Below are 22,430 nucleotides of genomic sequence, written 5' to 3' on the forward strand. Positions count from 1 at the left end.
TTTGGAAGGGAAAAACTTTCCCAGATTTAATTTTAAACATAACCATTACACTTAACTCCTACATAACATTTAATCTTCCCAAAGCAATATCTGTACTTCAAAATGAAATGGTAATTGCACTCATTTGAAACACTTAGATATTTATTATTTTAAATATGCATTTGCAGACTAGTTACAACTCAAAGAATTTCCTCATGAAAACATATTATATGAATCTTTTAAAAGATATTTCTTAAATTAAATTTTAGAGAAAGAGGAAGAGAGAGAGTGTGTATGAGAGAGAAACATTGATGTGAGAGCTAAACATTGATCAGCTGCCTCCTGTAAGGCCCCTACTGGGGGTCAAGCCCCCAACCCCGGCATGTCCTCTGACCAATAATTGAACCAGCAACCTTTCAGTGTGTGGGACAATGTCCAGCCAACTGAGCCACACAATCCAGGGCAATGACATGAATCTTAACACAGCAAAATTGTTCACTGGAGAATTAACAACCAGTTTCAAAACATCCTTCATATTAAAAGATACCAAAAAGCCCATATCAAAATATTTCTATGTAGTAAAAATGTGTGGTACATGAAAATTGAATGAAGGTTATTTGCTACTTCTCATGTTAAGCAGTAGAGTATATTTTTGCTCACTCTGTATTTTTCCTCACCAAAATATGGTTGTAATGACTTGGGGTCCAATTGAATAAAATAGAAGTGACATCCTGAAATTTCTAAAGTTAGGTCATTAGAAGCTTTCAATTTCCACTAGGATCTTATATAACACTCTTTTTGGAACCCTAAGACACTGTGTAAAATGTCCTCCATCCTAAGTCTCCTTAGTTAGAAAGGCCACTAGGATGTTGGTATCCTAGTTGATAGTCCCAAAAGAGGCCAGTCTTTCAGATTTCCCTGTGAAGGCTCCAGACAAGTAAGTGGCCATATTTGACCATCTATACCAGCCTCTGCCAGCTGAATACCTAGTAACTTTAGGCCAGAGTCCTGGTCTAATTCTTGAGCCACAAAATCATGACATATAATAAAAATCATTGTTTGTTTAAGCTGATAATTTTGGAGTGATTTGTTTTATAGTAATAGATAACCAGAATGGAGTTTAGCAGTAGGAAGTGGGAATCTCCTTTACTCAAACCTAAAATACATGACACTGGCTTTGAGCACAGGTGACAAGTAGAAAATAAAAATAAAAAAAGAGGAAATTTTTTTGAAAGTTGAAAGGGTCTTGAAATAACTTGAAGGATTGAAGGACTGTAAAAACATTTAGAAGCTAGTGCAAAACACACTCTTTTTATGTAGTGGCAAAATTTAACAGACCTGTTAGCTGCAGTAATGTAAAAAATAGAAAGGTCACTGAATGAACTCATCAATCTCACTGGAGATATTTCTAGAAGAATACAGAAAGTGCCATCTTCTTTAAGATAAAACATTAAAAGAGAGGTTACCTAAAGATAAAATGTTTTAGTCTTCCAGCAGAATTTAGAAGAAACATAAAGGAACCAGGACATACTAGAGCTGAAATTAAAACTGTTTCTCATTATCAATCTCTCCTAGTAAGGCATTGTCTCAATGTCATACATGATCTCAAGAAAACACCAACTCCAAGACCATAAAATATGATCTTTGGATAAAGAAGAAATTACGAGTAGGGATGATGACATATTTAAAGTCCTCAAAAAATTTAAGGTCTTGATTTGTAAATCCTCTTTTCTAGACAAAAGGATTTTTAATGAACCTAAAGACATTATTTCACAACAGTAGTCTAGCTGGCCAATGATGGAGAGATGCTTGTCTCAAGGCAATTTGTGGGTGTATGTTTTATTTGAGTGAATTCTACTATAGCTTATAAAAACCTACAAAGTTTTGAAAAGAATTGTACTATAGCTTAGCCTAGAAAGGATAGGGACAGGAAAAGTGGCTCCAAATTTCTACAAACAGGAAACAGATTGAAAAGGCTACATAGTGTTAAACACTGACAATTTCTTATGGAAAAGAAAGTGTAAATTCAAGTGCATAACAAAAACAAACAAACAAATAAAAAACAGAGAACAGAGCCAAGGAATCACCTCCAAGGATCAGAGGAGGTTCCTAATGGATGCATTGTCAATGTGTGCACAGCTGTATTTCAGAATTTCTGTGGTTGAGGGGCTGATGGCTGTTTGCAGGCTGGCCACTGCCCCCGGAGACCCAAGCTCCCAGCCCCTCCTCTTTTTCTTTTTTTTTTTCAGCGCCTCCTTGAGCAGAGGGAAGCAGGTATCTGAGTTTTATTTATCTTCTATAATTGAAACTTTGTAGCCTTGAGTAGAGGCTAGAGCTGGCCAGGGCAGGCAGGAAACTTGGCTATCTCCATTGCCCGGAGCAACACCAAGCCTCCTGCTCACTCCAGCTCCGTGGCTGCTGCCATCTTGGTTGGGTTAATTTGCATACTCGCTCCTTATTGGCTGGTGGGCGTGGCCTGGGAGTGTAGCAGAGTGACACCAAGTTGCATGTTTCTCTTTTATTAGTGTAGATATTTAAAACTATTATGTTTTGGGATAATTTTTTAAAATTTTTTATTATTATTAAATCTCTATTGTTCAGATTATTACATTTGTTCCTCTTTTTTCCCACCATAACTCCCCTCTAGCCAGTTCCCACCCCACCCTCAGCCCTCACTCCTCACCCACTGTCCTCATTCATAGGTGCGCGATTTTTGTCCAGTCTCTTCCCGCATCGCCCACACCCTTTTCCTCCCTAAGAATAGTCAGTCCATTCCCTTTCTATGCCCCTGATTCTATTATAATCACCAGTTCATTCTCTTCATAAGATTATTTATTCACTTGATTTTTAGATTCACTTGTTGATAGATGTGTATTTGTTGTTCATAATTTGTATCTTTACCTTTTTCTTCTTCTTCCTCTTCTTAAGGGATACCTTTCAGCATTTCATATAATACTGGTTTGGTGGTGATGAACTCCTTTAGCTTTTCCTTATCTGTGAAGCTCTTTATCTGACCTTCACTTCTGAGTGATAGCTTTGCTGGATAAAGTAGTCTTGGTTGTAGGTTCTTGGCATTCATCACTTTGAATATTTCTTGCCACTCCCTTCTGGCCTGCAAAGTTTCTGTTGAAAAATCAGCTGACAGTCATATGGGTACTCCCTCTTATGTAGAAATACATAGCTGTAATATAATTTAGCTATAATTACTAAACTGAACCTGATTTAGATATCAAAATCCTGGAGTTTGAACTTGAGTCCAGTGATGCAATGAGATGACTCTTTGGGGGGCTTTGAGAAAGCATTGAGTGTATTTCTCAAATAGCAAAAGTATAAGTAATTGTTGACCAAACATCAGATGTGGTAGGCTAGAAGTGGCTGCAAACTCTTTGCTACTTCTCCCATTGAAATGTGAAATCTAATTTCCCAATTGAATGTGGCAGAAGTGACAATCTGTGATTTTCAAGGCTAGGGTATCAGAAGACTTTAGCTTCTACCCACCTCTCATGGAATGGTTTCTTTGGCAGTCCAGTGCCATATAGAAGTTTGACTATCCTGAGACTATGCAGTGAGGCCATGTGTAGACAGTCCCAGGTGAGCCCAGCCTCCCAGCTGTGCCAGAAAAGACTCCAGACATGAGAATGAAGCTGTCTTGGGTCCTCAAGATCAGCCCTCCTTTCAGTTTAATAACACCAAGTAACCTCTTTTAACACTATGTGGAGCAGAAGAACCATAAGTGAGTCTTTGTTCTAATTGCTGAACCATCAAAAACATAAAATTGGTTATTTTTGTAAGTCTCTAAATGTTGGGGTGATTTTTAGGTAATTAATAGTTGATTGGTGCAGAATGCAATTAATACAAAAGGATGGATCAATACAAACCAGAACATATGTTTAAATATGAAATAATAAAAGGAAAACAAATCAAAGAAATTATAAAATCCTTCAACAGATCCTTGTGCATATCTCTATGTTACAGAAAAAATAGAGGAACACAGAATCACCTTGACAGTAAAATTTTTCCTCTTTTGAAAAAGAAAATATTGCATTATATTTCACAGCTATTTTGGCCCGAAGCTCTCAACTCTACAAGTTTTCTTTAACATAAATCAGTCTAACTTAATTCCCCAGGCACAGGTTTTCCACAGGACCCCTGCATTATAAAATTAGCACATTCAGAACTCTAAATTCACAGTCCATTACACTAAATCTTCATGTCCAGTATAACCAAGAGCAAGAATATCCTACTCAAAATCCTTCAGAATTAAACTGTCCATACTTCTCTGAAATTAAAATCACCCTTTAAATGATTTTGAACTCTGGGTTCTTCACACTCTAATACCTATATTTTACAGGTTACAAAAATGCCACACAGATAAGGAAACAAGAATATTACCTGCATTCAAGGTGGTATCACATAAATTTCCCAAGGAGGAATTACCTTCTCTCTCCTCTGTGCTCCCCTGGAGATACCAACATTTCAACTCTCTATCATTATAGCACTCATTACACCATGCCACCGTTAGTGGCTGCTGAGCCCTTCCCAAAATATATGTTTCAGGACTACATATGCCAGTGCTTGCAATAAAAAGGCAGATAATTATGTAAAGTGATCTGGGAACATATCTTTCTCTTTCCAGTATTAAAAAGATTCTAAAAGTTAGGAGAGCATTTTATTTATTTTTATATAGTTTTACATTGCTAAGCTTAGGGCACATAGAAAGCAAGGGGAATGAGCTGAAAACAGGAATCACTTAATAGGCATTTAAAAAAGCAGAGAAAAATAATGAGAACTTTATAAGTAAAGAATTTTGAGTTTCTGTCTGACCAGTGTGGCTCAGTGGTTGAGCTTTGACCTGCGAACCAGGAGGTCATGGTCGGATTCCCTGTCAGGGCATATCCTAGGTTGTGGGATAGATCCCTAGTGGGGGGTGTGCAGGAGGCAGCCTATTAGTGATTCTCTCTCATCATTGATGTCTCTCTCTCTCTCTCTCCCCCTTCCTCTCTGAAATCGATAAAAATATACTTAAAAAAAGAGTTTTGAGTTTCTAAGTTAGCTGGGATGGAGGGATGAGGACTAAGAGGGTCTGGCTGGAGACAAATGGGAGCTCCTTCAAGTTCCTCTACAGAGCTGGCTATCAGCTACCTCTGGGAGCACGCCTGGATCCTCATAAGTTTTGTTTGCAAATAAATCTTATAGGCATTCATTTTCTATCTTAAATCACTAAGGAACGCTAGAGTAGTCAAATGTATCTTTTCTGAATTGCTATTCTCCAGTAGACTGGCTTGTTTAAACACTACATTTAAAAAACACCCCCTTTAAAAGAAAAAAAAAATCATTCATTTATTTATCAAACTAAAGATAAAAACAACTTCTATATTCAATCCTGAAAAGAAGCAATGAAGGGTTGTCCTTCCGTCAGTCAGAAGGTGGACATATCAACTAGATGAGTGTGATATTGTCATTGAAACTCTTAATGGAAATTTGGAATTATGATTTCAAATTTCAAAGAATCAAAACAAGATATTGAATGGGATTTGGAAATTTAGTGTGGTAATTTATTCTGGTGATGGAAGCATTTGAGGTTTTTATCTAATAGTAGATTTTGAAATTTAGGAGTTACAGTTATTACTTATGTTATGTGTGAGAATAAATACATAATATACTTTAGACATTAAATATTCAAGGAAGAATTGAAACAATGCTTAATATATAAATTGCAGTAGTCAAGACTGGATTATGAGGAGCAACCTCTGGAATATATATGAAGTTAAACTCAGTCTTGGCTCTCAGATAACTGGTGGGCAGCTGGTTTGCTGATGAGTGTAGTTAAATAGTTTGCATTAATTATTATTTCTTTTTAATGCTTTCTGAACTTCATCACTAGGTAAGAGCAACGGATATTGTACAATTTCACATTTTTATTTTGTTCGAAACTGAAAGTATGTGGATTCAACCACTATGTCTTCAAAGTTTATAGCACATGAAGTTTTATGCTAAAAAGGCTAACAGTGACTGAGAATTCAAAGGTAGTTCTGCTCTGCATGCTACATTAGCTCTGTCTGTGAATGGAAACCCAGTGTAACCCCTTAAGTACTGAATCATCAGTAGAAATCTAACATATGACCTATCACCATCATGCTTACAGATACTTAAATGATCTCAGGAGAAAGAGCTGTCCCTTTTGAAACAATCTGCTTGCAAAAATTTTTAAAAGTTATTCTGAAAACCCTCTGTAAAACTGAATTTCCAAAACTACTATCTGAGCAGGGACAATTTTCTCCCCAAAATTGGGATCAAGGACAAGTATTCCCCCATCTTTATTTTCATCTAGATGTAAAACTTTTCATGAAATCAGTACATCAAAATTTTATTGACCTTAATACATCTAATTATCTTAGTGATGTGTTCAGACAGTTATGAAAATAAGAATGAGTTTCATAGAAAACAAGGTATTGAATGGGATTTGGAAGTTTAGTGTGGTAATTTATTTTGGTGATGGAAGCATTTGAGGTTTTTATCTAATAGTAGGTTTTGAAATGTAGGAGTTGCAGTTATTACTTAGCAGATCTTGGTTCTTCCACAGCAACTAGCTAACTTCACAATCTTTGACTCTTTTAAAGATTTATTTTATATGAAATCTAATTTAGGATTTTTAAAACTTAAAATATTATATCAATATTACCTAAGGTAATAGAGTATATTGATTTTATATATTTGTAATAAAAACATTCTTTGGAAAGAGGGTCTACTAGCATATAGAAAAAAATATGTTCCTGAGTACTTGAATAGAAAGGTAACTTGAAAAGGGGCCAAAATATCTTAAACAGTGAAGAATTGGTTTAAAAGAACTGGTTATTTAAAAAAAATACTGAAATCGAGTTGAACTAGGGACATTTCCCTTTTCAATTTGTAGGAGTCTAGACTCCAGATATAACTTTTAAATTTAATTATTAGCTATTTCCTCTCCAATTATTTGTCATTTTTAGTATATTGAAATATGCCATCTTGAGAATTTACCTTGATTTAAGCAAAGGCAGTATAAAACTCTGGACAATTCTTTGGTAAGAGATTCATAATTTCCCTCAATAAAAAGCTTTAATAGATGATTTGATTAGACAAGTTCAATTTGCATGAAACTTTCCAGGACACATATATTACAGGAAAGGAAAATAGACTTTATTTTACTAAAGAGTCATTTCCAAAGCCTTGATAATAATTTATTTTGTTTATGTTTCTAATCAAATTTCAATTATTTGGATAATCTAAGCATTTCAGAAATATAATATTCTGCTTTGGCATTGTTATTACTTTGCTCCTTAATTGGGTATTTAGCTACTTGCTTTCTTTATTTTTTTATGGCCTATTATTATCTGGCAACCCTGACTAGTCTATGAAGCCTAATAATTTAAAATGAAAGTTATTTCATTTTACAAGAGATAAGGTAACACTCTGATAATTTACAATCATGGTTCAGGCAATGGAGGAACGGGAGATATTTTCTCTGAATTTTGAAGAACAAAAAATAAAATTGCTTTAATTAAGCCTTAAAATTATTATTTCATGGTTGTTCTTAAGACAACCATATAGGTACTAGTGGTTGTAAATATTTGTTGAATAAATAAATAGTCAACAGATTTCAAACCTACTCTAATTAAAATTCTGGTGCTTATTGTCAATTTGGGTGGAATTAAAAGTAAAATAGATTTATGGGGATACTGGGGATAGTTATAAAGAATCTAGGGAAGATGGTATAGGAGTAGACAGAGAGCATCTTCAAACTAAGATGTGGTTCTGATACCTGTGAAGGAGTGCTGGAAGAAAGACAAATTTGGTAGAAAGATCCCAAACCACAATGAGCTCTGGGAAAATCTTGAGCAACCTGTTTGGGGTCCCAGAGCAATGATTTCTCATTAGAGTTTAGCTGAATTGGGGGAGTGGCTCAGCTCTGGTCCCACACTGTGGGCAGTTAATTTATGGGAGCAGCCCAACAAAGGTGTGCCTCAACCAAACGCTGTTAGATCTCAAAGGCCCGGCAGGTGAGGCTGTCAACCAGCAGTATTTCTCAACACTGGTTCTCCCTTTAAAAGAGCCTGAGTGACACACTTCTATAGCTGCCACAGTTGTGCTCTCTAAAATATTTAATTACTCAATATAAGGTTCTTGATTCCTTTAATTTCATGACTTTATAGTCCATTTTCTTCTCTGATGTCTTGAAAATATGTCGGTTATACTTTCTATTCAGTTTCTTTTCTCGCAAAGGAAATCTCAACATTTAAGTACACACTTTTAATTCTGCAACTCTTGAAATATATCAGTTGTAATAAGTGGTTAAAGAATGAGGTAACTCAACAGGAAGAGAGAGAGAGAGATAGAGAGAGAGAGAGAGAAAGAGAGAGGAGGGGAGGAGAGGATACTTAGACTTCAGAGATGAAAATAGCAAGCCTTTTATGGAACTGATATGGAAACAAGTGATGATGAAAATTCTTTAAACACACAGACACACACACACACACACACACAAAACAAATCCCACAAAACAAAACAAAGCAAAACAACAACAACAACATACAGATGAAGGCCAGAGAGACTCCTGTCTGTTGGCGAGTGGCATTTATTTATGATGTACCAGTAAGAAGATTTGGGAGAAGAAAATACCCAAGCATTCAGTTGTGTGTGGAAGGAGTCATCCAGGCATTGGCAAAAGGTCCTGAACTAAGCATGTGTTTGGCCAGATCAGAGAAAAGTATAGAAGCTACCGCAACCAGAGTGGAGTGAGCAGAGGGGAAAGTGGCAAGAAAGCAGCTAAATGAGGCAGTTGTTGTGAGAATAGACAGAGAGGGTATATTGAAAGGTCTTGAATTTTATTCTGAATCAAAGGGCAAGCATTACAATTTCAGTAGATAACTAACACGCTCTCACTTATGTTCTAAAGGATCACTCTGGCTGTTATGTGGAAAACAGACTAAAAGAGTTATTATTATTAACAGAACATCTTAAGCATCGGAGGGTCACTACATAAGAACAGAATGTTCAATTCATCAAGAAAATATAGAAATTTTAATCATATAGACAATTAATAAAATGGCCCAGAATATATAAAGCAAAACTGCAAGGAGAAATTAGGAAAGTTACCACAACCCTAGGAAACTTCAACATAAAAATTTCAAACACTAAAAAGCAGACAAAAAAATCTGTACAAAATTTATCTGATAGACATAAAAAATTCTGTATCTAAAACTAGTAAAGAATTTCAGACCCACATGGAGCATTTAAAAATAATGATCACGTAAAAAGGGTAAAATGTAAGCTTCAAGAATGTTGAGGTGGGCCTGACTAGCATGGTTCAGTAGTTGACCATACTATAAACTATGAACCAGGAGGTCATAGTTTGATTACCAGTCAGGACACATGCCTGGATTGCAGTCTACATCTCCAGTGTGGGGAGTGCAGGAGGCAGCAAATCAATGATTCTCTCTCATCATTAATGTTTCTATCTCTCTCTCCCTCTCCCTTTCTCTCTGAAATAAATAAAAATGTATTTTTTAAAAAATGTTGAGCCCGGCCGACATAGCTCAGTGGTTGAGCATCATCCTATGAATCAGGAGGTCATGTTTTGATTCCTAATCAGGCACATACTTGAGTTGTGAGCTCAATCCGGAGGGTGGGGCTTGCAGGAGGCAGCAGATCAATGATTCTCTCTCATCATTGATCATTTCTATCCCACTCTCCCTCTCCCTTCCTCTCTCAATAAAACACATATTTTAAAAAATGAAAGAAAAGAAGAGCAGGGGCCAATAGCCAATAAAATATCTACTTTAATGTGTGTCTAGTGGAAACAAGTTTAAGAACTAGTGCTAAGGGCCCATTTTCCTTCCCTGAGATAGTTAGCTTTAGTGTTAGAAATATTTACCAGTTACTGATTTTAAAATCTAGAAAGTACCCTGGAGGGCTTAATGCAATTCCAACATTTTTTACATGAAGTACTAGAGGTCTAGAAACCTATTTGTAGGGGAACATAAAGCTTATGAGTTAATGAGAAAGAGCCAGAATCAAAATCAAAATTTTCTGAGTCTTAATTCAGGGTTATTTATCCCATGGAAGAAGTCAGCTAGCTTATAATCCTAATTTTTCATGGAAGCAGGAGTGCAATTTATTTTATTTAGTCATCAATATAATGGAAAGCTTTGCCGATGTTCTTTATACAAGAATTATTAAACTACTTCATTTCTAGGTTGTACCATGTCCCCACTTTAACTTGTCCAAGTCCTACTCATCATTCTGGTAGCAGCTTACATGTCAGGAAGGTAAAGGTTTGCCCCCAAATTATGTAGCACAAAGCCAAATATAATACAATGTGCTATTATTCATGCTTTTGAATTATGTATGAATTTACCTTTTCTATTTATAGAAATAATTGAGTCATTATAGGAGAACAAATGACTCCTTGCTTTTCTGTGAACCAAGAAGAGCCCTTTTCTCCTACCAATATTGTTTTTCTTCAGTTATGGAAATGCACATTGAAAACTTAAAACTGTATTATTGATTACTTATACATTTAACCTGACAGTGCTTATCAAGGGGTTTTTGCAAAGAAAAGTATATTCCAAACAAATAACAGATGAGATACATATTTGGGGAAAATATTAATTTGTATGTATGTTCAGGTCAGGATACATAGCCACTTAAGAGGAATTACAATTTCTCAGTCATGTCAATGAAAGGCTTTTGCCTTTTGAAAAGCTTCTTTGAAGAAATAACATTTCATGCTCTTTGGGTGCTTTCATTCCAGAGGAATATAATATGACAGTAATATTAAAATCCCCTAGAGTGTGTGATGTGGCTAATGCCAGTTTTTTCCTCTTTCTCTCTCTGACTCAGTTGAAGTCATCCAATGAGAAAAGTAAGGATTTGTTACATTCAGTGCTAGAAAGAGACAATGGAAGCTTCTCTGTCATTGAATTGGAAGTTAATGCACAGCTCCTTAATAATACTCAAGGCTAGAAATCCGTGTAGGTCTTAGATTAGTCTTCCCTTTGAAGGATGAGTATATTGATTCCATTGGCATAATGCTCAGAAGGGTGGCTCTTTGTTAACTTTCTTCATTTATTTTGGTATCAGTTTGAAGCTTTAGCATGTATTTTGAAAACCTCCTTTGTCTTTAACAAGTAATTTTAGCTCTAAATGGTTGGTGCATTTCAAAGAAAATTTAATATGATCACTTCTGCTTAATTTATACTATATTCTTAAACCTGTTAGGTTTTGATATTTGAGAAGGTTTCTTTTGGCCACCTTCCAGCTTAGCAAATTTGTGAGCACTGTGAGCTGGGTGACAATCCAGCACAGGTGCATATCTGGCACTGGTTTGACCTGAATGGTTTCGGGATAATCGCCTTGGTTGTGAAGCCAGCTTCTTCCATTGGTGGGTCATTTTTGCTGTCACTAGCCACACCACCACGACAAACATCTTTGACAGACACATTCTTGACACTGAAGCCCACATGGCTCCCAGGAAGAACTTCACTGAAATCTTAATGGTGTGTTTCATGAGATATTACATCATTTGTAATGTGGACTGGAGCAAAGGTGACCACCATGCTGGGTTTGAGAACACCAGTCTCTCCTCGGTCCACAAGGAGAATACCAACACACCGATTATGTAGACATCCTGGAGGCGAAGATCCAGGGGCTTGTTGGCTGGACAACTGGTGGCAGGATGCAATCCAGAGGTTCAAGCAACAGGCTCCACTGGCATTGCCATCTTTACAGGTGACTTCCCACCCCTTTAAGCAAGGCTTGTTAGCACCTGGCTCCAGCATGTTATTGCCAGACCAACCAGAAATTGGCACAAATGCTCACTGTTACTATTATTACATCATCCCTTGTTACTTTTCCTAAACCCTTCCCAAACCTTTGCAAATGGTCTCTTAAATTAGCTTGAGGGTGCCATGCCTTCCCTGTTGAGGCCCTGCCTGAGGCGGAAGCTGCTGAAGAAGACCGTGTGAGTAAACCAGGAGATGGAGGGATAGAAGTGGGGGTGGTAGGAAGAGGTTATTTTCCATATCTATTTTGTAAGAAAAATTGACTTGATGATGGATTGAATGCTACATTTGAAGGGGAAAAGGAGAAAGAGATTCCTAGGTGTTTGGGCATCAAAAGTGTCAATAATGGGTTTGGCTCAGTGGATAGAGCATCAGACTGCAGACTGAAAGGTCCCAAGTTCGATTCCAGTCAAGGGAATGTACCTTGGTTGTGGGCACATCCCCAGTAGGAAGTGTGCAGGAGGCAGCTGATCAATGTTTCTACCTCTCTCCCTTCCTCTCTGTAAAAAATCAATAAAATATATATATATTTTTAAAAATGTGTGAATAATGGTATCATAAAAAGAGGTAGAAAACAGTGGAGAAGAGCAGTAGAGAACTGGTGGAGGGGAAGATGGGCATCTGGTATTACTCTTTGAGCATGTTACATTTGAAATTTTTTGGCTTTCTCCTTTCTGCTCTCATCCTCAGTACATAAAGGTTTGGAGGGGATGGAGAAGTGAAGGAGAAGGCCAGGTTTGTGGGGATGGACACTGGGCAATGTTGTTAAGGTGCATGTTTGTTTTGAGCCAGGCATGGTGTTCAGGGAAGAGGTTTGTTCTGTAGATATAAATTTGGTCATTATCAGCATTTAGATGATATTTAAAGCCAAATGGCTGAATAAGATAACCTATGAAAAGAACATTGTGTGTTCTCCAAAACGTGCAAATTCTTAAAAACACATATTTTCTTGGTCCATTGACATTCTTAAAATCCCTTCTCTACTCTATGTACTTCAGGGACTTTAGAATCACACATTTTAACAGTGACTAAGTACCAAGTTATTTCTATTTTCACTAAGCTTTGTTTCCTTCCTTGAGATTATTATAAGCAGCCCTTTTTCCTACACTCTTGCTTACCTCAGCTCTCAAATGTTATGAGAGTTACTATATTCCTTCTCACTTTTTCCTTGTGTATTTTTCACCCCTCTCTCTCCTCTCTTACTGATAAAAGGCTTTCTTCTTTCAGTCAGCAAATATCCTTAGTGTTCTGCAAAATGCAGTGTTTATGTAGCTCCTTCTCTCACTGAATTCAGTCTTTCTATTCTTTTTTCCTACTATTTTTATACTTTATCCCATTAAGCTTTTGTTCTCTAAAGTAACAAACTGCATCATAATGGGTAGGTTGGCTCTGGATTTCCCTTAGTCAATTCTCTGTATAGAGAAAAAGAGTACTTATTGTCCTTCAAAAAAACCCATCATTATGAAAGGACTAGAGGCTCGGTGCACGAAATTTGTGCGGGGGGGTGGGGGGGGGGGGGTTCCACTCAGCCTGGCCTGCAACGACTCAAGTGTTCAGCACCCGGCCTGGACAGAGGCCCTCGCGGCTGGGCGCGGAACATTTGCCTTGTCGCTGGGGCAATGACACAGGTGTTCCCCACTCCCCTGGAAAATCTGTGCCCACTGCCCAGAGGCCCTCTGTGGCTGGGGTGGAACGCTTGCCTCGTCACCGCAGCAATAAAGCAAGCATTCTGCCAGACCGCTCACACTGCCCACTCTCAGTGGCCACCCCCCTGGGACTGGGGGACTCCAACGGGGCTGAGAGGACTGGGTGCTACCATCTTATGGCTATGGGTGCCGTCATCTTTGTGATGGAGTGATGGTTAATTTGCATATTACCTTTTTTTTTATTAGATAGGATAATAATTATTTTTTAAATGTACTACTACCAAGAACACCACCCACTAAAAACAAAATAGGCCCTAACCAGTTCGGCTCAGTGGATAGAGCATTGGCCTGCGGACTCAAGGGTCCCAGGTTCGATACTGGTCAAGGGCATGTACATTGGTTGCGGGCACATACCCAGTAGGGAGTGTGCAGGAGGCAGCTGATCAATGTTTCTCTCTCATCGATGTTTCTAACTCTTCATCCCTCTCCCTTCCAATCTGTAAAAAATCAATAAAATATATTTAAAAAATTGAACTTCTCTCTACATTCAGAGAAGATGTGATTCCAAAAGTTAAAAAAAGAAAAAAAAGAAAAAAAAAAAAACAGGACAAACACATTCACTAAGGTAGCTCCCATTTTTTAATAGTTAATAATCCCCACTCTGTTTCATCTGGGAGAAAAGATAGAGAGGGATCATCAATTCCTGAGCTTTCAGGTAATGAAATAGTGCCATGAATTCTTTCCTACCACTGATATATATGGGTGGCATTTAGAGATTCCTTGGTAATTATGGATCCACTGGGGTGACCAACTATCCCAGTTTGCCTGAGATTTTCCTAGTTTTAACATGGTAAGTTTTATGTCCAATGAAACTCTGGTGTCTGGTGAACCAGGACACTTAGTCACCTTACTTTCTGTATTATTTGAAAGTACACAGATCTGATGCAGAGAGGTAGTACTTGCTTTTCCTGAATGACTTCAAAGTAACAATTAGTGATTGAGCTAATATGTCTCCCATTTATGAGGATATAGTTCTTAGAGAATAAACTACTTTTATAAATAATAAAATTAAACGGCATCATTTTCTAGTGTTTTCACTGTAGTGGATAAAGACAAATGTATTTCTGCTTCTGGCCTGTGATGTATGATTTCTATATCTCAATATTTTATACGATTTGAGGTATATAAAACAAAAACAAAAACAGAGTTAAATATATAGGCTATATTCTTGGAGTTTTAAAAGAAAGACATCAACTTGATGAGAATTTAAAAAAAAATCCTCATTCTTCTTGATTAGTATGTCAACAGCAAATTTACTCATTTTCTGTGCAGGGCTTTAGCCCATAAGCTTTTGTGTGCATATCCTATGTTCTTGGCACCCTGTACACTTCAATTTTTACATGCTTCTGTCCTAGTCATTTACTTTCCTACAACTTTATCAAAATAAATTGTTCCATGTTTTATACTGCATCATTTTCCTATAAGAAACTTTCATTTTTCTTATCTCCATTAAATAATTAGTTTTGTTTATGCTCTGTCCCCAAGATTTATTTAATTAAACATTTACATATATTTTAGGATTATGAGTGGAAATGACTAAGTTCCAAAGAATTAACTTCTCTCTGTAACACAATATAAGTAAGAAAAAAATGTAAGTTGTCGTTAAAAATATGTTCGATACCTATTTTTCATTACCCAAGCTTGACAGAGGAATAGACAGGTCTTGTTGCCTACTTACTATCCCCTTCCTCCTAACTCAAAGTGGAGAGAACATTTTACGTGAGAGATGTGTCTGAATTTTTTTCTTAAGATAGCACACATTTGCTATGAAAAAGGTACAAAATGCATGACTCAACAAAAATTTTAGTGAACCCTCTGATTGTTTTGCCTACATTGTTCAAACAATCAGAATTCTGAGTTAAAAGACATGAGGTTTACTCATGTCTTTCCCATTTAATCAACATTAAAATGATGTGGTTGGGCTAAATTCTAAATTTCTATATTCCTTTTTAAGTGATCCATTGGAACATTTTCCTGATTAATAACTATACTTAGAAAGTGCCAGGTATTCAAAGACAAAAATATAGCCATAAGGGCCAAGTTTTCCTTGCAGCTATTGGATTAAAAAAAAACCAACAAAACAAACCAAGACACAAAAAAAGAAACATTTGTTTTTCTTTAGCACAGCACAGTGAGTGATGCAGTGAAGCAAGCCTATTGGAGTTTGTATGCATTGTTTTCTCCTTTTTAAAATTCTCTCTCCTCCCTACACATCAATTTACTGCTTGGAAAATAAACACATAATGTATAAAGCCAACTTACAGATTGATATAATTGAAGAGAGCATGAGTTTATTGTCAAGGGACCACATTTCTCCTATGGGGCAGCTCTGGTGGTGGAAAGCTGTTTATAATGTTTGATATACGACCCATTGTGTCTGCTACATTGTGAGGGAATAAAGATGTGGTCAAAAGGGTCCAAAGGAAAGAGCAGAGATCCAAATCTTTATACATCTTCTCCCCACATGCCTATGGTATTTGTCTTGTCAAAACTGGGAATTGATATTTTTTCTGATAAAAGTAATTTTGGTACATAAAGACATCATGATTAATGTCTTTAATAGCATTTAAAATTCTATTAAATTTTATATTGGCTCTAGCTGGTTTGGCTCAGTGGATAGAGTGTCAGACTGCGGACTAAAGGGTCCCTGGTTTGATTCCGGGAAAGGGCACATACCTGGATTGCGGGCTCAATCCCCAGTAGGGAGCGTGCAGTAGACAGCGGTCAATGATTCTCTCTCATCATTGATGTTTCCATATCTCTCTTCCTTTCCTTTCCTCTCTGAAATCAATAAAAACATATTTTAAAAAAATTCATATTGGTTAACAGGTTTTTTTAAATCCTCACTTGAGGATATGTTTCTATTGATTTTTAGAGAGAGAGAGAGAGAGAGAGACATTTATAGATTGCCTCTCCTACCTGCCCTGACCTCAAATGGAACCCACAATCTTCAGTGTATGGGATGTCACTCCAACCAACTAAGCCATCTTGCCAGGGCATATTTGTTGAAAGTTTTTTTATGATATATGTGTGAACAATTGAAATAATTGATTACACTTAAACATCAAAATAACATTTCACATGAGTATACAAATTTTTAGGGTCTCTGTTATAAAGTTGTTTGTGTGTGTGTGTATGTGTGTGTGTGTGTGCGTGTGTGTGTGTGTGTGTGTGTGTGTGTGTAGCTTTGGAGGTACTTTCTGTGAAGTGAAGGCAAAAACCATGTTGCCTTAATATGAGCAAGTGTTTTTACAACAGTATATTTTCTAATATAGAATATTTCCTTATGAAGTTATAAATTTTCCATCCAGGTAAATGTTTGAGCAAATGCTGGAAGACTCTGACAGGACTACCTTTGAGAAAATTTCTACATTGCTTCCAAGATCAAGGCAGATGTCCTCAAAAGTACCCTCCCAATAAAGCATGCTAACATTTTCAATTAAGGATTCCATAACAGATATTTACTGTAGTTTTATATGACTTCTAATAACCTTACCAAAACAATTTTAAATTTTACAAATGATTCTGGCTGGCCTGGCTGATGTGGCTCAGGGGTTGAGCGTCAACCTATGAACCAGGAGGTCATGGTTCAATTCCAGATCAGGGCACATGCCTGGGTTGTTGGCTCAATCTCCAGTCTGGGGTATGCGGGAGGCAGTTGATCAGTGATTCTCCTCAATGATGTTTCTGTCTGTCCCTCTCCCTTCCTCTCTGAAATCATTAAAAATATATTTTCAAAATTTGATTTTGTCTTCTTCTATGGAAGCAGATGTGAGGATGTTAATCTCTTTTAAATGTAGTGAATGCTATGCATTGTCTTCCATTGTACTGTATGGCTGTAATATATATATTTACTAGAGGCCCTCGGCCTGGCCTGTGGGGATCAGTGGACTTCCATGCCACTTCAGCCTGGCCTTACCTGCCAGCTCGTGGAGCTCCATCTCCCTGGCCATGTTGATCCTGCACAGCACGAAGTAGTGTGGGAAGCAGCAGGCGGCTGGGGAGGAGCCTGAGCCTGGGCTGGGCACTGCACCACTCCCTCTTATTCCTGCTCCTCTGTGCTTGCCACTGCCGTCACTGCTGGGCATGCAGGGGGCAGGGGGAGTGTCCGTGGGAGAGGCTCACACCGCCACAGCTGCACTTGCCAGCCATGAGCCTGGCATCTGGCACCCGTCTGTTATCTGAGTAGCACTCCTGCTATGGGAGCGCAATGACCACCAGGGGGCATCTCTTGAGTTGAGTGTCTGCCCCCTGGTGGTCAGTGTATGTCATAGCTACTGGTTGGTCATCTGGCTGCTTAGGCTTTTATATATACAGATATGGTGCAAGACAGAGGAAGAAGTGTGAAGGATTGGTCATGAACCTGGGTTCTGCAGACTGAAGAGGTTTTATGTAGCCTATCAGCGAGGCACGGCACTGAGGAACAGTCTTGTTTGGGGAGGAGAGGTTGCAAGCCAATTTGTTTGAATTAGAGGGTTTTTCTTGAACGTGGGGCATATGAAAAACAAGTTTGAAAAAATAGTTCAGGAAAACTTGTCTGGAGCTCTTAAATAATTCATGTTCTTTTTCATTACAAAGCCAAAAAGTTAATTTAAAAAGTTAGTAAAATTTTTATGAAAGCTGGAGACTAGAACTTTGGCCTTTTAAGGAGTGAAGACAGCAACATTACTTCCTTATATACCTCTTTTCAATAAAAATCAATTTAGAAATTTACATTTTTCAAGAAGGGATGATTCCTACAAACAAAACATAAGTATGCATCACCCTGTGCCAGGGTAGACGCCTGTCACTCAAATCACTGTCATGGTGCAAGCTACCCTGATACAATCAGAGGGGAAAATAGAGTTAGTTAGATGGGTTTACAGAATAATGTCTGCATGAGTGGCAGATGTTTGTGCTATAACCACATCATGTGCACTCAATTTTTATTAAAGAACAATTGCTTCTAATAACTTTTATGTTCATGATCAATGTGTCATAAATTCTCTTGGAATTCAAAAATGACCTAAGAAATTAAGGGATTGCTCTTCAGATGTTTTCTCCCAATATAACAAAAAATGTGAATGATTTGAGCAGTATTGAATTGCCGATTCCAATAATCTGTGAGACCTCAAATATGTGGCTCAAGTTTTCCTGGACCATGGAAGACCTGACTGACATTCATTATGTCTAAGATGATTACCAATCATCAGTCTCCCAATATTGTCTGCTGTAAGTGGGTAGTGTTCTTTTCATGTTGTTTGTAGTCAATTTGTGCTGCTTGCAGTTATTGATACTGTCTATTACTGTTCATTATGCTTGCTTTCCAAATTACATGAAATCAATAGTAGATGTTGTGTGAAGCAAGAAACATGTTCATTTATCTTGAAGAAATACTTTTAGCCTACTTTTATCATCTTCAATTTCATTCAGTGATGGAAATAGTTACTCTATGCTTACCAGTTTATTAAATGATTACCAGTTCATTTAAATTTTTAATAGGTTTTACCTTCATATTTATAAATATTTTTTTCACCACTACCACAGCCTCCAGGTTTTCTTCCCTCCCAGTTCCTGAACATTGATACTTACTGTATTGTGACTGCCTTTTTAGCTGAATGAAAACAGAAAACATGCAAAATGTTATTTTTGGCAAGTATATATTTGTTGACTGTCTTGGAAATCAACTGATACTTCATTTTTTTTCCTGAACATATATCTATATATTCTTTAAATATGGGTTGTATATTTACATAAAACACACACATACATATTGCATTGGTTCATACTAGAAACAAATCTGATTTGAATGTCTTTCTGTATTTAGTCTAAAATTCCAACAGTTAATTAGCCAGAAGAAATACAGTGTAGTCAGTAAGAGCATAGGCAGGTTGAGGTAGATGGCTTAGGTTTAAATTTGGTTTAATCACTTTTTAGGTATCTACTAGTAAGAACTGAATTAAGCACTCTGTACTTCACCGTCATCTTTGTTAAAATTAGAGGTTAGGAAATCAAATGTATTAGCTCATGTTTTAATTGTTCTTAGAAAAGATTCTGGTTCATAAAAAGTACTCAATTACTGTTAGCTATTATAAGTTGCTATTGTAGTAAAGGTATTAAAAATAGGCAGCTGGTTATATGGGTTTGGAGGTCATTATCATACCAGTGACATTTAGACATGGACTTGGAAGAGTTTACCTAGAGAAGTGAAGTGGGCTAAGAGAAGGCTGATTACAAGTGGTCATACCAGTACCTAGAGGTTTAGCTGGAAAGTGAAACTAAGAAAGAACTGCTCATGAGATTCTAGGAAACAAGGATAGTAGTCTGATAGTTCAGGGAAAAAAGTATCCCTCCCCATGCCCACTGCCCCAAACACAAAGAGAGTGATTGCCCTGGCCAGGTAGCTCACTTGGTGGGAGTGTCATCCCATACACCAAACAGGTTCCATCCCTGATCAGGGTGCTTATGGGAGGCAACCCATAGATGTTTCTCTCTCATCTCTCTCTCTCTCTCTCTCTCTCTCTCTCTCCCTCCCTTCCTCCCTCCCTCCCTCTTTAAAATCAATAAAGAACCCTGGCCAGTGATGCTAAGTAGTTACAGTCTTGGCCCACACACCAAAGGGCCATGGATTCTATTCCTGGTCAAGATGTCAAGGGCATGTACCTGGGTTTCAAGGTCGATCCCAGCCTCAGTAGGGGCACATGCAGAAGGCAGCCACTCTGTGTGTCTTTCATATCAATGGGAAGATACAAAGAGACATATCATATATGTAATTTCCTCAAAAAAATTAAGATCTTTGCACACTTGATTAGGAATTGACCAAAATGAGAAAGTTAAACAAGAAAGGACAAGTCCAGAGGGAAGGCAAAGGAAGGTGGGGGGAAGGGGGAGAGATCAACCAAAGGACTTGTATGCATGCATATAAGCATGACCAATGGACACAGACACTAGGGGGGGTGAAGGCACCAGTGGGGGGGGGGGGGAGTGTGTGTTTGGGGGGGCAAGTTGGGATTAAGGACACATATGTAATACCTTAATCAATAAAGAAAAAAATAAAAAGCATAAACAGAAATTTTAAGAAAAAGAAAGTACAAGTCATGAGATCAAAGATACTGGAAATCAAAACAAGATTTTCAAAAAGTAATTAGGAAGAGAAATTCCAGAACAAGAGCTATGTGGTGGACCAAAAGAATACCAATTCATATTGGATCAGGAGATATAAGGAATTCAGCAATGAAAATTCTGCAAATAAATCTGTGATAAATTATATGATATTTGAATATGGCTACTAAAAAATTATAGATATGCTAGAGGCCCAGTGCATGAAATTCATGCCCTGGTAGGGTCCCTAGTGGCTGCTGGCTGTTGGCTGGGGCCTCCCTCCCTTCTCCCCACCAGCCCTGCCCCCTGGTCAAACTCCCTGTCAAGGGAACAATTTGCATACTACACGTTTATTACACAGGATTGATTAGAACAGAAATAAGTATGCAAACAAAAAAGGAAATTTTTAATAGTAGAAACTACTAGTCATTCCAGAAAAATAAATAAATAAAATCCATCTGACTTAGCAGTGTATTCTTTTTATAAATTCAAAATAGTATGAACCTTAAATAAGTATTTAAAGTAAATATTACATTATAATCATAGGTAAAAAATTACAGGATGGGAATACTGGTTTAAAAGAACTAAATCTGATCTACCATAATAGAACTTCATTGAATAATATTTAAAATATGGAATCAATAAGGCAAATATAAGACCAAATGGTTGGAAATACTTTCTTTGGGGAGAAGAACAGTTGGTGGGGAAGAATGCAAAAAAAAAAAGGAAAGAAAGAAAAAAAACTGCTCTTTTATTCTGAACCCTAAACTTGTATTATTTCAATAAAAATAACTTGAGTGTGGAGTCAATTTGAATGATGGAGACTTCAAAATAATGTTTTTTATATTTTCTCTGTAGACATACTTGAACTTACTTAAATGTGCAAATAAGTACTAATGCAGACTTAGACATGTGTATACACATACAATTATGTAAGAGTACTCACCTAAAAAACACACACGTGTGCACACACACACACACACACACACACCATGATCAGTTAAATGTCAGAGAAGATTCAACTGCCTGTGCTCCAACCCAGTTATTTGAACAGTTAATTATCAATTGTCAACTGTAAATGAGTAGGGGCAATTTTGATAGCTATTTCAAGTTTTGAGTGTGTATATTTTGTATTCCAATAAGGGGAAATAGTGGTTAAATATAGTGATTTTTAAAATTGAAGTAAAATTTACAGCTCTAAGAATACAACTGGATGACTTATGACAAATGTAATGATAAATCAATACCCTAATTATGATGTAAAACTTTATGACCCTAGAATCTTTTCTCAGGCCCTGTTCCAGTCAATTCTCACTCTTCCTAAGACAAACACTGTTTTGATTTCTATATACATAGTTATGACTGATTTTGAATGTCATGTAAAGGAACCATATAAGTTTACCCTGTTTTATGTTTAACTAGGGGCCCAGTGCACAGATTTGTGCACCTTGAAAGGAACTGTGGGCCGCAAGGCTGTGGTGGGCACAGGGGTGGGTCTTGGTGCATCCTTCGTGCCCCTGTCCTGTCCCTCCCACCGTGGCCCCCAGTCCTCTGTCTGCTGGCAGCCCTGCTCCTGCCGCCGCTGCTCCCACGTGCTGACAGCACCGGCCCCACTCATACCCACTGATGGTGTGGAGTGATTGGGGCCAGTGCCAGCAGTGGTGTTATTGGGGCCAGTGCCAGCAGTGGGTGTAAGCAGGGCTGGCACCAGCAGTGGGTGCGAATGGCGGCTGCCAGCACCAATAGCCCCTCAGGAGCAGGGGGAGGTGGAGAAGCCCTGAGGGGTGACTGGGGCTGACAGCACTGAGTGATTGGGGCTGGCGCCAGGCGCCAGCAATGGGTGAGA

The 22,430-nt window shown here is 37.6% G+C and overlaps 1 pseudogene; it reads right to left on the minus strand.

The window, feature by feature from the left end:
• Nucleotides 1-11,209: 11,209 nt before the first annotated feature.
• On the minus strand, nucleotides 11,210-17,457 carry LOC139002419 (elongation factor 1-alpha 1 pseudogene; annotated as a pseudogene).
• Nucleotides 17,458-22,430: the final 4,973 nt, after the last annotated feature.

This window comes from Myotis yumanensis, unplaced genomic scaffold, assembly GCF_028538775.1.
Source record: "Myotis yumanensis isolate MYYU_CA2020_CCGP unplaced genomic scaffold, mMyoYum1.0.hap1 SCAF_2, whole genome shotgun sequence".
Lineage (NCBI taxonomy): Eukaryota > Metazoa > Chordata > Mammalia > Chiroptera > Vespertilionidae > Myotis > Myotis yumanensis.